General features: G+C 38.5%; 1 protein-coding gene across 1 annotated transcript in view; it reads left to right on the forward strand.

Moving 5' to 3' along the window:
- Positions 1-16,969, forward strand: part of ZNF277 (zinc finger protein 277) — a 127,418-nt gene that overhangs the window by 85,409 nt on the left and 25,040 nt on the right. The window lies entirely within an intron of this gene.

Here is a 16,969-nt window from a genome sequence, read left to right on the forward strand (position 1 = left end):
GCCAGCTAGAAACGCAGAACTTAGGGTTCACAGTCCAGTGCTTATCAAATGGAGCCACCGTGCTCCCTATAGTACCAACTGTTGTTGTGAAGTACCATCAAGTAGGTTCTGACTCATAGTGACCCTGAATAGGGTTTCCAAGGAGCAACTGGTGAGTTTGAACTGCCGACCTTGTGGTTCAAACCAACCTTAGAAGTCAAGTGCTTATCCTATGGCAATCCAAAAAATGATGTGGTATTTCCGAAAGAAAACTTGTGCACATTCACACAACTCAGAGATGCTTGAAGAACAATTGTTAAATGTATTAAGTCCAAAAGTGCTCATTTAAGAAATAAATGACATACAAAATCATTTCTTAATTTAGTCCATAATGAGTTCGTTTTAATTTTCTGTTATTTGTGACTTAATCATAATTACTACTTGAGATTGACTTGATATTTCTCTAGTATTTTCTTATAAGTCTTCCTTGTGTCTTTAGACTTGACTAAATATATGTTTTGAGAAATCTGTCATTTACTAAATCCTCACAAGATCTAGGAGTTACCATAATTCATATGATTTGAGAATGTCCATTGAAACACATTTTGTTTTATAAGCATCCCAGATGCTTCTTTCTCCCAGTATGGGGAGATGATGATATTGAATATTGATTTAGTACCAAAGAAACATGATGCTTTTCCTGCAGCAACACAACCAGTGAAGAGACTTCCAGGTGTTCGTTTTTCTCCCTGTGGGAATGGAAATATACAAAACAAGTCTACGTTTACTCTCATGGTTTTTGAATTTTGCTTGTTTGTACTTATTCAGAATTACCAATTGTCATGAGTTTTCTTAATCTTGTTTACAGTAACCTTAATCAAGAATGATCAAACTTTCATAATCCTCATTTCTTCAAGACTTCCTTGCTAACAACTGAAACCCATCTGTGTCCCTGGAACTATCTATCTACATATACAAAATTTAAATAATTGATTTACTTATTTTACAGTCTGAAAGATTTCGTGAACATGAGTTTTATTAAGGAAACAAAATATGATGAAAATGTATAAGCAATCCATATTATTTATTGAGTTCCTGTCTAATTAAATGGTTATATAAAAAAGTTCAAGACATGGTTCATATCATAAAAGGTATGAACAATCAAGTTAGAAAAAACAAACATGTTTTCTCTTCTCAATGATCAAATCTTTGTCAAGATTAAATGAGGTAAAACATGTCAAAACATGTGGCACCTAGAAAGTACTCAGTAAATACTAGCCAATAGTTTAGTTATTAGTGAGAAAAATTCAAGTGTTTGGAGATTTATAAAGAAGGGAGGTAAATATGCATGTGGATTCAGATGCTCAAGAGATATTCAGGAAAATTGAGTAAAACTAGTCTGGTTCAGGTAGAAAGTTTTTTTGTTTTTTTTTTTAATGAGGGGAAATATGAGATAGATGGAGCTAAATAGCAGAAATTTTTCAGTACCAGGAATCAGTGATTTTTGCAACACCAATGCGCTGGACTGCAAAGTCAGTTTAAACCACAAGGTTGGTGGTTCAAGCTCACCAGCCACTCCTAGGAAATCCTATATAGGGTCACTATGGGTCGGAACCGACTCAGCGACACTTATCAACATTGCCCTTAAGAGTAGCAGGAAGAAGGGATGGTATTCACCAAAAGTACAATAAAACATTATTTTTTAAAGGAAAGAAAGAATGGTAAATGTGGCTGTGTAAAATTCCACTTAAAACTGGCAAATCCTGGGAAAAAGCAGACCAATTAGGAGATGAAGAAAGGAGCTAACAATTACTTCATGCCATCCATATGCCGTGCCTTACGGTAGGGCCTTGCTTCATAGCTCTCCTCTGAGATGGCTGATAAATGTCATTCTGTTGATGAGGAAAATGTGGCCTCAAGAGATAAATTTGTCTCAGATCACATAGTGATTGAGAAGCAGAGCTGGAGGTTTAAACCAAATGTGCCTGATGCATGCCTTTTTAAGCCCTCTTGTACTCTTGTTGGTTCCCTTCAAGTAGATTCCAACTCATGGTGGCCCATGTGTACAGAGTAGAACTGCTCCATAAGGTATTCAAGGTTGTGACCTTTCAGAAGCAGAACACCAGGCCTTTCTTCTGAGGTACCTCTCTGTGGGTTTGACCACTGTCCTTTCAGCTAGGTGGTTGGTGGTGGTGTGCCGTCAAATGGCTTCCAACTGATAGTGACCCTGTATAGAATTTCCTAGGTTGTAAATCTTTGCTGGAGCTGAAAGCCTCATTGTTCTCCCTCAGAGCAGCTGGTGGATTTGAACTGCTGGCCTTGAGGTTAGAAGTCCAACATGTATATCATTAGGAGTCGAGCACTTAACCATTTGCACCACCCAGAGACTGTCATGCCAATCTTGTGGTTTTCTCATTCAGCCTCCCCAGTGCCTGGTACTAGTCTAGACTTGGAGAACTCTTGCCTGGATGGATGCTTATAGTCTGATAGGAAGGGATTCTGATTAAGATTGGAGTTCAGGGACAGCAAAAGAGGTTTCTGATAGCTTGCCATTGGGAATCATGGTTAGAGAGTCAACAAAAAGATTTGCCAAGCAGTAGGAAGACAGGTTTGTAGTCAGCCAGTTCCCAGTATGTAATGCTACATAGTGTGGAAGCTAGAGGACAATGTGGGTGATCCTTATTTGGGAGTTGGCAATGATTAGAGGATATCTCTCTCTTTCTTATATAGAGAGCTCTATGGTCAGTAACAAGCAGTCCCAGGAAGTTCAAGTGGTCAGTGAAAATGGTCAACAAAAGTATACATTTTTTCTTCTGTAAAGTTAAAGAAGATTGGAAAATAATAATACTGAGTGGTAGCAAAATGCTAAGAGACAAGCACTTGCAGAGTGTGAACAGCTGGGCCATTTGGGAAAGGCACTTCGTCATCATGACTTGGAACACTGAAGATGTTCATGCCCTTAGCTCGTTTTCTCACTCTAAGAACTGTCCTAGAGAAATCACTCACAGAGATTTACACGCTAACACCAGCACTACCCTGCCTTGAGTATTTTATCTTATATTGCTTATAACTGGTATTTCATAAAGCAATTGATCCTTATTCATCAGGATTTCAGTCTAGCATCTGGAAAACTTAATTTAAACCAATTAAACTGTCTTATGTTGTTATTGGTATACACTGACAAGTTGATTTTTTCACTTATTGTGACTAAGTAGAACTGCCTCATAAGGTTTCCTAGGCTGTAATCTGCCAGGTCTGGGTGGGTTCAAACTGTCAAACTTTCAGTTAGCTGAGTGCTTATTTATTGCACCACCAGCATTCCTTAAATGGCAATGGGCATATCCATGTTTGAGTTTGAGTGAACTTAGCTCAAAATCTGTAAGAGCTCAACTTAATTCCAAGAGAGAGAGAGAGAGACCATCAAATTAGAGTTTTTGCGTAGTATTTGCCCTCTGGATCTGCATTAATGATGGTGGTGATGGCAGTGGTGTACCATGGAGTCGGTTCTGACTCATAGCAACCCGGTATAGAGTTTCCAAGGCTGTAAACCTTTATGAAAGCAGAAAGTCTCATCTTTCTCCCACAGAACCACTGGTAGTTTGGAACTGCTGACCTTGAAGTTAGTAGCCCTGACTCATACCACTACGCTACTAGAGCTCCTGGAATTAATGATAACTTACATATTTATCAAATACCATGTTATTGTTTGTTCTTAGTTCAAAATGACTTTGTAACTTTTGTTGAGGGTGGCAACTTTGTCTTATACTAAAATCTTCCCATAGTACTTAATGTACTTATTTACCCAAACCCCATTCTTAAATACACTCCTGTTTTTGTCAGAGTGATGAGTCATATAGAATCTAAACAGTTCATTTACAGTCCCATAACATGTCAGCAGCTGATTTCAGCTAGAATCCTATTTCTTTTCCACTTTGTTCTAGACTTCACTGTTTCTTTGTCATTTGTGAGATTTCTGTGTTCCTAGTTTTCAGCTTGATTCTACTTGACACTCCCTTGAATTTTCTCATCTGCACTCTAAAATAAGTAAATTGTCCTGAGTGCATGAATAGCTTGTATACCTTCCTTCTTTTAAAAAAAATTTCCTCTTAATCTTTCTACATTATTCTCTTATTTCTGATCACTCTGACCTAATCTCCTTCACTGGCTCTTTTCCCTCTTTTTTCCTCATAAATATGTGTGTTTCTTTAGACCTTGTCCCCTTCCTGTGGCATGAATTCCTATAGCTACAACCACAATGCAGATGGCTTAAATTCTGGTGTTGGTGAGAACTAGGTAATCAGAGTTAAGTATCTGTTGATGGAGTAAATCTGTAGCTTCATCCTGGCTCAACTCTGAACCCCATATTTAAATTTCTATGCATTAAACTTTTCCATATGGATTTCTAGTCAGCACTTTATACATCTAATGCTAAAGTAATTTTTTTTTCCCACTAAAGCCTGTGATTTGCTTGTTCTTTTTTTATATAGCAGTACCACCATGACTGATTACTCAATCTGGAAATTTCAAGGGTCATCTCTAACTATTAACCCATTTCATTTCCTTACCCCAAACATAAGTCATTTGTCACAGTTCATACATATTCTGCCTGAATGTTTTGTTTTTGTTTTTCTTTTCATTTTAGGAAAAACCTATTGACAGATCTTCCAGCTCACTGATTCTTTCCTTGCCCAGGTCAACTGTACTGTATGTAGCCCACCCAAATTAGTATTCCTTCATGGCCAACCTTTGTTAAAGAGAACAAATGATTACTTTTCCCCTCCTCCTGTCAGAAGTACAAGGAGTGTTTCCTCAGTCTTCCTCCTAAGAGCTTGGTGGTACTCCAGGAGGTAACACTTCCCAGATTTTAATGCTCAAGTTAGTTCATACTCAGACGCCAACAATTAGTTCATTACGCTTTCAGTTTTCCTACCAGTTTCTGGTTCCAGCAGCCTTTCTGTTCCCAGTAAGCTTGTGATTCTCTGTAGTTGCCTCTCTCCGTTTCACAATAGTTGTGTGCCATGTGACCTCAATTCTCTGAGGGATCTAAGAAGTGTTGTTGATTTTCAGTTTATTCTCCTTTTTTGTTGTTAGATTATGAGTAATGACTTCCAGGCTCTTTACATGTAGGTTTGGAAACTAATTACTATTATTGTAAAGTGTCAGTTTAAGAGGTCATTCATGAAAGCAAGAAATAGTTTATGAAAATTTTAGCATACCTATCAGTTTGATCCTCTGGAGACAAACACTACTGTTTTTTAAATGTTTCTTCATATACCCTACCTCCCCCACACACAATAAAACAACAAAATGAAATTGCACATCTCCCACTAAGAAGACTTTTCTTCATCATGCCAATTTTCTTCATAAAGACTTAAAGGACCAAATTAATTTATATCAGTAACCCCAAAGAGTTCATTTATATTTGTACTATTCTTGCAAAAACCCTAGCTGTAGTACAAGTTCTAACACTATGTCTTAAAGCAGGGGTGGAGAACCTTTTTTCTGCCAAAATTTATAGCATCATTCTCAGGCCATACAAAATTATCAACTTAAAAATTAGCCTGCTAGCTGGAGACTTTAGATCCAGAGAGGGAGAGCGACTGTGTGCTGAAGACCTGGGGGGCACGGGGGAAGGATTGCATGGAAGGGATTGTAACCATGGCAATGAGACTATATACGATAGAATGAATGTAAAACCAAGGTTCTCCCATGTAAACTATCACATAATTCGCAATAAAACATTAAATTAAAATATTAAAAAATTAGCCTGTTATATTTGGTCAAACATTTAATTAACTCACCCCTGATGTGCTGGCTGGAACTGCGGTTGCCTTGGCAGGGCCAAACCCAATGATGTTTCCCATCCCTGATCTAGAGTAACAATTTCCAAATATGAAGATAATGTTTGTCATTGACTATGATAGAGTGATTAACAATGTACTAGAGATCAGGTTAGCTAGGATACCTATGAGTAATTTTTAACCGTCAATTAATTAATATTTTCACTCCAGAAACAAATGTAGGCATAGTCTAAAGCAATATTAATCTGAATTCTAAACTTTGAACGCCCTACAAGAACTTTCTTAATGCCATCGAGTTGGTTCCAGCTCCTAGAGACTCTGTATAGGGTTTCCAAGAAGTGGCTGGTGGGTTTGAATCACCAGCTTTGTGATTAGCAATCCAGTGCTTATCCAACAGTGTCAAACCAGGACTCCACAAGAACTTAATTGTCTGTAATTTAGATGCTTATTTTCTTTTATTTTGTTTTACATTGGGTAAGGCAATATTAAGGAAAAACAAATCAAAGATACTAGGAGACATACACAAAGCCATGATTATATAGTATATATTAAATAGAATGGGAACAATCCAAACTTAGCTTCTCTCCCCAAGCATCAGTTTCTTTCCAATAAACCAAGAGCATTTATCAAATTTGATCTTCCTCCACTAAGCAAATGTGACATTTTCTAAATTGACATTTGTTAAAGTTAATAAAAAAAAGAAGGAACCAGGCTATAAATATGTATGTAAATAAATAACAGTGTTTTCTTTCCATGGCTAATCATTTTTTTTTAAAAAAAATCTGATTTCTCACTGAGTATTCTAGGTTGGTAGATATTTCTGATTCCTATGGGGCTTATATTATCTCTCAAAACTTGAAGCTAGATTGTTTTCAGAGCTTTCTCTCTCTTTTTAGAGAAACACAGGGTTAGATCCAACCTTGAGTTTATCCAGGAAAGTGCTTCCTCAGGCAAGCAATACTTTGCACAGCGATGCCAAGTGGATAGCTCTGTCTCTCTGTCTTTGCTCTTTATTCTGAAAGATGATTTTGCTGCAATCTCCTAGAGCCACACTTACTAATTTCTGAAAATTCTCTTCCTGCAGAAGGTAAATTCCCTTATATCTTTGCTTTAACACAGATAAGAATTTAGCTTTCTTTGTTTGTTTGTTTCTCCTTTTTAATTCTTACATTTCCTTTTTGTGTCCTTCTACCTGTCTTTCTTTACATTGTGATGATCTATTTCATATGAATGGTTAAACTCATAGGATTTTTTTCTTTTCATATTTTATTTTTTTAATATTCAGCCTACTTTTCTCTTCCAAAGGCACCTCAGTGAGTTGCACAGTAAAAGAAAAAATACTGTCTTTCTATCCTGTGTAGCAAGCAGATGGTTGTTGCCTTTATCGTTGTAATTTCAGAAAGGGTAGGTGGTTCTGATGGCTTTCCAGGAGGTGAGATATTAGTCAGATCAGATCGCATAGATTTGGGTGAGTGTATCATCTAGTGGAGACACTGCTTTCTGACTTCTCTGCTTTATTGTCTTTCTGGAGCCTATGTATTTATTCAGGTCCATGATATTGCCACAAAGTTAACTTTCTATTATCTCTTGTAAAATGCTGAGAAAGCTAGATTTTTTTTTTCCCTAGAAACTGTATTATACTGTTAACAATCTGTGCTTCAGTAGTTTTACCTAACTCTGCCTGCAGACAATTGTTACAAAATATACTATATTAAGTACACTGAGTATATTGCAAACATAAACTCAGATCCTCAAGTCATGAGATTCTTTATGGCAAACAGTGCACCCCAGCATTTGTAACTCTTAAAAGGAACCCTAGAGGTGGAGAGGTAGAGAACTTCTAAGATATTTGCAGACTCTGTTCTGAAAGTGATTGAAGTTATACATAATGTCTACATATAAAACTTGTTCATGTTTCCATTTTACTTTTTTAATCAAACTTGTTTGCTAATCCTTAAATTAGTGGAAATTTACTGAGCTTTTTATACTCTAATTTCCTCATATGGAATATTACATCAGATAGTATAAAAGGTGTGATGGGGATGAGGAGAAAAACTTTTTACCTTAACTCTGAATGGGCTTAAAATGAAAATACCATACAGATTGTCAGAGGATGTAAGAAGTGGCAGAAAGAACAAGAAATGGTGAGACTGCTTTTTTTTTTTTAAGCCTACATTAATTTGCAACAATTTGAAGAAAATTTCAGTGCTTGTAAATATTGTTTACCCATCCAATTCTTATAACTCTGGGAATTAAAAACGCTCTAATACTTTCAAATTCATTTAGACTTAAAAGGACTCCTTACAGAGATCTCCAAATGAATGTTTTGAAAATGCTTTTGGAGGATACAGACATTCAGAGTGCTTCAGGTGATTAACTGAAGATATTTAGGAAAACAGAAGGCTAGCTGCCAGCTCTAGAACATCCTCAAAACTTATATGGACTGCTTCATTTACTAGAAGCTGTTTTCATAGTGGTTAGGAAAGGTTTAAACCTATTCTGATTTCTAAATTACGACCAAAAGAATCTTTGGTAATACCAAGTCTTTAGTTAATGTCTAGGAAACTTTGGCTAAATAAATGGCATTTGTTTTATTCAATTGGAGTGTTCAACTAGCCTGTTTTCACCAAAACTAAATAAACAAAAAATTTTTTCTCCTAGATATATTAGTTTAATTTCATTTTCAAAGGTGACAGGGAAAATGGGGAAGTAGCAAGAAAACATCTATAGTCTCTATTTTTTTTTTTTTTTTTTTTTTTATCACAGTGGTGGTGGTGGTGGTAGTGGTGGTTATGTGCCGTGGAATTGGTTCTGACTCATAGTGAGGGTACCCTGTACAGGGTTTCCAAGGCTGTAAATCTTTACAGAAGCAAAAAGCCTCATCTTTCTCCCACAGAACAGCTTGTAGTTTCGAACTGCTGACCTTAATGTTCACAGCCTGATTCGTAACCACTATGCTACCAGAGCTTCTTATGGTAGCTGATAAATCACTCTCCATGCCTTGATGTCAGTTCCTGAAAGAAATGCCTACCCAAGAATCTTCAGTCCTTACGCTACTGAACTCTGAACGTTCACACTTTTAAAAAAGGTTCATCAACGTTCTATATGTAGTAGGGATTTTGCCATTTGATGTGCTGACTGGGTTGTGGTATTATGTACAAGTCATTTCAAAAGACAGCTAGTGCTTTGAGACTCATTTGTGTCAATAGTTCAGACCATTTTCTGCATCTGACTAATGAACATTTTAATTTTTGTTACCTTCCTTAAGTGTCCATTTTGGTAACCATATTACTGTTTTATTTGCTAGCTTGAACTTTTGTTGATAGCTGAAAATATAAGGAAGTTCTAAACTCTGCCAGAATTGTGAATGCTTGAGGTTTTCATTCCTTTTCCTGATTTTTTTTGTGTAGTACCGCATGAAATTGAACAGTGAAAGCACTCTGGACCTTTACTGGGACCTGGGCTTCAGGGGAAGCACAGCAACCCAGATTGTGAAGGTGGGCTGTAGGCTGGCTCTCTCTGCCTTTTACTAATAATCATCATCCCAACAGGCTGTAGCCAGATGTGTGTTCCATCCTTTTAAAAGGGAAAAACCTTAGTTTCCACACACTTTAAATCATGAATTTAAATTTTTACATATTAATCCTTTCAATACCAAAATATATGCCTAAGTTTCTGGAACGATCTAAGAAAAGTGCATTACAAAACTTGCTTGACAAACTGCAAGGCAAAAACTCACAGCCCCCTCTAACAGTGAGTTGGCCTTATCGTCACAGAACACTATTGCACTCTTGGGCACGTCTTAAGGATAGAGCTCTGAAATATTATTTAATTTTGCAGCATCCCTGCCTCTGTCCACAGGAGCACACCTCGGCTTTGTAACAGTTCAGGGTTCTGGTCCCTCGCATAGCAGCTTATAACTTTTACTTTGAATGAGAGAATGCGCCTAGGAAGCAGACAGGATTTTGTGTCTAGTCATATCTCCTGCCCTCTCCCAGGCTTTGTCCCGAGTACTCAGAACAGACCCGAGGCAAAGAGCTGAGGAGCTCGAATAGATCCCTGTGTATCTAGGGCTCCAAAGGATCTATCTAACCTTTAAGGATTCTTTGAAATTTTAGCATTTTCTTCTTACTTGAGTTTTCCTCCCATACTCGCCCCAAAGTGAATCATTCACCTGTCTCTCCTCAGAGGGGCTTATCACCCTTTGAAATTTAGGTCATGTGGTTGCCTTGTGACTTCAGCTGTTTGGACTTTTTGATTATCCAACTTTTTCTCCTGTAAGAATGTTATCTTAAGGCTTTCTACATCCTAAGTAGAAACACCCCTCCCCCCGCACACATACACTTTATTTTAATTGATATATTAGTGATTAAGTGCCATTTGGGGGTAAGGTAGAATGTTTTCTTTCATAGAGTTTTAAAAGACACATACACCTACTTGTTTGATAGGCAAGATATGGCTTGAAGAGACATAAATACGTGTTAAAACCAAGATTGTTTGATATTTAATCTTGGTCTATTAGCTGACTTGTCAGTGATAATTTAGTAGCCATGGTGTATTTTGGCAGATGCTTGTCTTCACAAGATATGCCAATAGATGATACCACTCATTGCTAGGTCTTCTTCTGAGGAAGTATTAACCGTCAGTTAGAATTAGGCATGTGTGGTCTATGAATTATAAATATAATATCCATTACATTACATTGTGTGTTTTTACGAACCTCCATGTGTCTGAGCCTGTAAATATGGTTCAGAGGCCGCATCTGACCTCCTCTGACTTCACAAGGGGGAAAGAGAATTAAACTCAGTATCAGCCCAAGACCAGTTCCTGTGAGCCAGAGATCAGGCTCCCTCCCATCTTTGTTAGCAATCTGACACCAATCATCCCTCCCAAGGCACTGTTTCCCCCGTGGTTTGAAAATTCATTGCATTGGCCACACAGAACTCACAAAGGATATTCAAGATTATGGGGTTTATCAGAAATGCTCAGGATATGGTCCTTCCGGTCAGGAGTGCCTCTTTTCAGCCGTGTTGCGGGCATGCCTCTCTAGTCCTTGGTCTCTCAGCCGAGCAGCCCCTTGGCCTCTGTCCTGCTTGAGCAGTGTTACAAAACTCTTTAAGCATGCCTATAAATGTTTTGGAGTCCTGACATGGCACAGTGGGCTAATGTGCTGGACTGCAACGTCAGTTTGAACTGCATGGTTGGCAGTTCAAGCTCACCAGCTGCTAGGAAACCCTATACGTGATCGCTATGAGTCAGAACCAACTCCATGACACTTAACAACAACATAAATGTTCTGCTGTGGTGCTGTAGGATAAGCACTGGATTGCTAACTGCAAAGACAGCAGTACTAGCCCAATAAAGGGTCACTATGAGTCAGAACTGACTTAACAACAACATAAATGTCCACTCTGCCATAAACTTCAGCCCAAAGGCACTTGATTCTAGCTCTCCCAATTCAGTACCTCTAGGCACCCCTACTCCTCAATTCAGTACCTCTAGGCACCCCTCTTCCTCAATTCAGTATGTCTAGGTACACCTACTCCTCAGGGGAGCCTCCTGCCCAGAAGTACTCAGCTTGCCTTGCTCCGTGGACTGGGAAGCCCACCGTTCTGCCTCGTGCTCTGGCTCCTGGTTATGCAGCTGTGCAGCTCCTCTGGTATCACAGCGCTAACTCTTGGATTGAGGAGAGTCAGGAATTTCAGGGTCCAGAGTAGGTGGTCCACTCCTGGCTTTTCTTTCTTGGTGGCAATGAAATCCCCCAGTATGAAATCTGAGATGGCTCATTTTATACCCAGCAGGATGGCAAAATTGACTGATTCCCACCTTCTGTACCCCCTATTTGCATGTTTCCAGCTAGTTGTTCGGTAGAAGTTACAAAGACTGTGACTAGAAGAGTTATTTCAAATAATTCACCCACCACAGGGCTCATATTCAATTCAATACTCACTGCATCACGGTTTTGTAGCAGCCTGAAACACCTACTAGGCTAGGGCACAAGGTAAATGTATGAGTGAAAGTAATCCCAGATACCTCAGAGATAATCCCTAATTCTGGAAATAGAAAGCAAGAGAAAAAGGAGATTCTGCTGCCTTCCTATGGCATCTTTTCATCATTGCTGGGACTTTACAAGGGAAACTCCATGGCACTGTGAATTAATAAGCATTGGGCTGCCAACTGAAAGGCTGGTGGTTTGAACCCACCAGCAACTCCATGGCAGTCTGCTTCCATAAAGAAACTCTCTGGATGAGTAGGATTGTTGCGAGTTGGGATCTACTCGACATCATTGGATGTATTGGAGGAGTGCTACAGGGCTCATAGACTGAGGGTCTCTAGCAGGTCTCTCTGTGCTGCTCCCTTGGGGCTTGGTTGGGAAGGAACCTTCGGAGTGCTGCTTAATCTCACAGCCTCTCAGCCACCCATTTATCTACTCAGCAAGGGCATCCTGTTGTAAGCTATTTCTTACCAATATGCATGGAATGTTGTTTGATGTCTGTAGTTAATAAAGGAGTGCTGGTGTGTTGCTGTAGGATAAGTTCTGGAACTGGTAACCATTAAGTCAAATCCAGCAGCCACCCCTGGGTAACCCTATACAGGGTTGTTATATGTTGAAACTGACTTGATGGCACTTAACAACATAGTTGAACTTAGTTTTACTTCCTTATCAGACCCTAAGCTTTATTTATTAGAATTTTCATTCTAAGCATCCGTTGTTAGCTTTCCTTTGTACAAATTCGTACCTTAACATTTTCTATATTGTGCTTTATTAAATTGAGTGATTTCTATACTTTTCAATCTAACTCTCATTTTATTTTCTGCTTATATGCCAATGCCCTGTCACTATGATGAGTGCCATCTGCTATTTTTGCCGTTTCATTAATGTTTTCTCTGCTTTCAGCTTATGAATACAGATGAAAGACTATGCACTGACCCTTTTCTACCATACTTGACATTTTATACCAATTACACAAACATAGAGCTTATTATTATGACTCTTTGCGGGGCACATAAGCTGGTCTTACATTCTTACAACTATGATTCTTATCCAGGCATATTTTCTAATGAAAATTTTATCTGATTTCATCAGCTGCTTTGAGAAGTTCAAACATGTAACATCTGTGACATTCTCTTCACCTCTCTAGTCTATGAATCCGTGAATAAAAACTAGTCTGTCTGCCCAGCATGAGGTGTGTTTTTTTTTGTTGTTTTTTTTTTTTAATAAAACCTCAAAGCTAATGGGCTTTCGATTTGCACTTTTGTCTTTGTGGTGTTATCTGTGGATTGTCTTCTAATATTAATTATTTTTATTGGTATTCATAAGTGATTTCATAATATACTATATCTAATCCTACCAGATAGCAACCTGTATGAAGGAAGGGAGGGGATAAGGAAGGAGAAAAGAAGGGAGAAGAGAGAAAAAGGAAGTAATTTTATATATATATATATATATAAAATTTTTTTTTTTTTTAATTGCTCAACGAACTCCTCTTAGTTTTCTTCCTCACCAAAGGTCAGTTGGCAGCCGTCAACATGTACTATCCTTTTTAAAACGCATCGTTTACAGATGCCCTTTTTGTGCCCTTGGAGGAGTCCCTGAGAGTGCTGCTAAGCAATGGACTACTAAACAAACATCGGTCATTGGAGCCCACCCAGGGGCACTTCAGAGGAAAAGCTGGGCCAATGTGCTTCTAAAAGTACAGTTTGAGTCGGAATCGCCTCAGCAGCAGCTGATTTGGCTTTTGTTGTTTCTTTCCTGACCTACAAACAGAAGCAGAAAGTATCCGGACTGTTGAGGGCCCATTTAGTTTCCTCAGATCAGAGCAGGCTGACCACCTTGAGAGCTCCTTGTAACCACTCTAAGGATTTGAGGAAGTAGAGAAGGTATAAAACACAGCAGTTCTGTTCAGTATTTATTGCCTATTTATGAGGCACTGTGGAACTGCAAAGTTGAATGTAACAGTTCTGCCCTCAGCAAGTTTATAATCTGGTGGAAAACATTTTGATTTAGTTACAGTAAAATAGTGACATTGCCAGGGTTTTCCTATCAGTTATCCATCTACTGAAATGAAAACAAAAACATATAAAATATTAACCATATAATAAATGTCAGCCCTATGTCAGGGATAATTAAGTGTTTTATAAACCCTTCTCTTTAGAATGAGACCAAGTGTGGTGCTGTAGGATAAGCACTGAATTGCTAACTGCCAAGTCAGTTCAAACCCACCAGCCACTCCTCAGACACCCTATACAGGGTTGCCAAGAGTCAGAACAGACTCGACAGCACTGAACAACAATAAAACTCCTTTAAAAGACCATTTTGATTTTCAGTAGAGTGTTCAGATTTGTATTGTGTGTGTAGCTACACCTGAGGTATTATTTTTAAATATTTGATATATATTTATTAAGAGTCTACTGTAAGAAATTGTGTGCATGTAAAGAGGTCATTTTTTATTAGTAATGATGGTTGGGACACAGTTTTTTTCTGAAGAGATGGCAATTGAGTGGTACAGACTGGCAAAAGTAGAAGGCATCTGTTCTAGCATAAAAGCCATCTTTATTATTTGTAGAGTGTTTCCAAGGTAATTTAGAGGTTGTATAATCGATCCCTTCATTTTACAAAGGAAAAACTAAGTTTTAGAAAATTGGTTTGTGCAAGACTAGTCAGAAAAACATGATGGGAATACAGATCTGATTCTCAGGCCATTGTTATTTCTTCGCCTCCCAGAAAATGTGAATCTTGAAGTAAAGGGTTGTTGTTAAATGCTGTCAAGTCAGTTCTGACTCACAGAGACCCTGTATAGGATTTCCAAGGAGCGACTGGTGGACTTGACCTTGCGATAATGTAAGGGTGGTGGTGATTATGTGCTTTGAAGTCAGTTCCTACCCATAGCAACCCTGTATAGGATTTCTGAGGCTGTAAATCTTTATGGGAGTAGAAAGCCTCATCTTTCTCCCATGGAATGGCTGGTAGTTTTGAACTGCTGACTTTGAGTTTTGCAGCCCAACTCGTAACCACTATGCTAGCAGAGCTCCTTAAGATAAGGGTAGAGGACACCAATAGGAAAGATCTGAACCAGAGAGAACAATTGCTCTAGGAAGTTGAATGATTCAAGAAATCATGATATGTAATTGAGTACTGCTTACAATGGTGGTGGTGGTGGCAGTGGTGTGCCGTGGAGTTGGTTCCAATTTATAGAGACACCGCACAGGGTTTCCGAGGCTGTAAATCATTCCAGGAGCAGAAAGCCTCATCTTTCTCCCGCGGAACCTCTGGTAGTTTTGAACTGCTGACCTTGAGGTTAGCAGTCCGACTCATAACCATTATGCTACCAGAGCTCCTTACTGCTTAGAATTGTTGTTCTTACGTACTGTGGAGTCGGTTCCGACTCATAGCAACCCTGTACAGGGTTTCCAAGGCTGTAAATCTTTACAGGAGCAGAAAGCCTCATCTTTCTCCCGCGGAACAGCTGGTGGTTTCGAACTGCTGTCTCTGAGGTTTGCAGCCCGATTCGTAACCACTATGCTACCAGAGCTCCTTACTGCTTAGAATAGCAATGCACAAATTAATTAATTAATTAAAATGTGAGTTCTTTCTTTCCCTAAAAACCTAGGGTTTCTATTGGAACGCAATATATGAGAGAAAGCTTTTAGAAATGTAGATCTGTACAGGTCAAAGCAATCTCATTGCCATGCTAAGGATTATAGGTTTTATTCTGTAGAAAATAGGGAGGAGCCATTCAGTGTTACTTAATGCTTTGTTGAATAGTAGTAGTTTTACTTATTTTACTTCTAGATATTGCCTTCACATGTTTATAGACTGTTTTTTTTTAACCGTCTATTTTCAAGTAAATTTTGTCTTTCATCACATTTAAAAAGTATATATGTAGCAGGACAAGTCTTTCCTATCAATCTATCCATTTGGTATCTGGTAGCAGTACATCCAAATCACAGAGAACCCAGAATTAAGAAACAAAGTGTCCGCCACCAGATTAAAATAACAACCAGAAGCCCATTCAAGGAAGAGAATGGCTAACCGAACATCCTTGACTTCATTTAATTTATAGAATTTGATTATCTGTTTTTCCTTAACTGGGTTCTGGGAGAGTCTGTCGTTTTGTTCTAGATTGAGGGAAAGAACAGGAGGCCGAAACAGAAGATGGCAGATGGAAAGGAGGTGTAGGTGGGGGAGCCAGTTGGTGAGTACAGAAGTACATCACCGACAGTCATGAAAAACTTCAGTGAGTAAAGGGGTAATAAGTATAGGAGGCCATAAAAGAGGGGGGAAAATCAAGCCAGAAGAGCAAACCGTTTAAAGTCATTTGTAGGGGAATATATTAACATTATAGCATACTATCATGATATTGTTCATAGCAAGGGCCCTACATTATGTAAAATAGGCTAAATTATGTCTAGAATTTCGGGTGCAGAGAAACATCACAGATGTCGTCGAAACTAGCACATGTAAAACTATTATTACTTTAAATGCTAAGTGAAAATTTCTGTGATCTAGAAAATCCATTTATCCAGAAAATCCAAATACTTCTTATTCTTATTAACTCAGGAATAAGTTCTAGAGGTTCAAGCTGGATTCAGAAGAGGACGTGGAATGAGGGATATCTTTGCTGATGTCTGATGGATCTTGGCTGAAATCAGAGAATATCAGCAAGATGTTTACCTGCTTTAGTGACTACACAAAGGCTTTTGCATGTGTGGATCATCACAAGCTATGGACAACATTGCCTAATATCAGTACTCCTGAACACTTAATTGTGATCATGAGGAATCTGTACATGGACCAAGAGGCAGTTATTCAAACAGAACGTGGGAACACTTAAGTGGTTTAAAATTAAGAAAGGTATGCGACAGGGTTGTATTCTTTCACCACACTTATTCAACCTGTATGCTGAGCAAATAAGCTAAGAAGCTGGCTTATATGAAGAAAAGCGTGACATCATAATTGTAGGAAGACTCATTAACAGCCTGCAACATGCAGATGATACAACCTTGCTTGCTGAAAGTGAAGAGGAATTAAAATACTTACTGATGAAGATCAAAGAGCACAGCCTTCGGTATGGATTGCATCTCAATGTAAAGAAAACAAAAATTCTCACCACTTGACCAATCAACAACATTCTTATCAACGGAGAAAGATTGAAGTTGTCAAGGACTTCATTCTTGGATCAACTATC

Source organism: Chrysochloris asiatica, unplaced genomic scaffold, assembly GCF_000296735.1.
Source record: "Chrysochloris asiatica unplaced genomic scaffold, ChrAsi1.0 scaffold00032, whole genome shotgun sequence".
Classification (NCBI taxonomy): Eukaryota; Metazoa; Chordata; class Mammalia; order Afrosoricida; family Chrysochloridae; genus Chrysochloris; species Chrysochloris asiatica.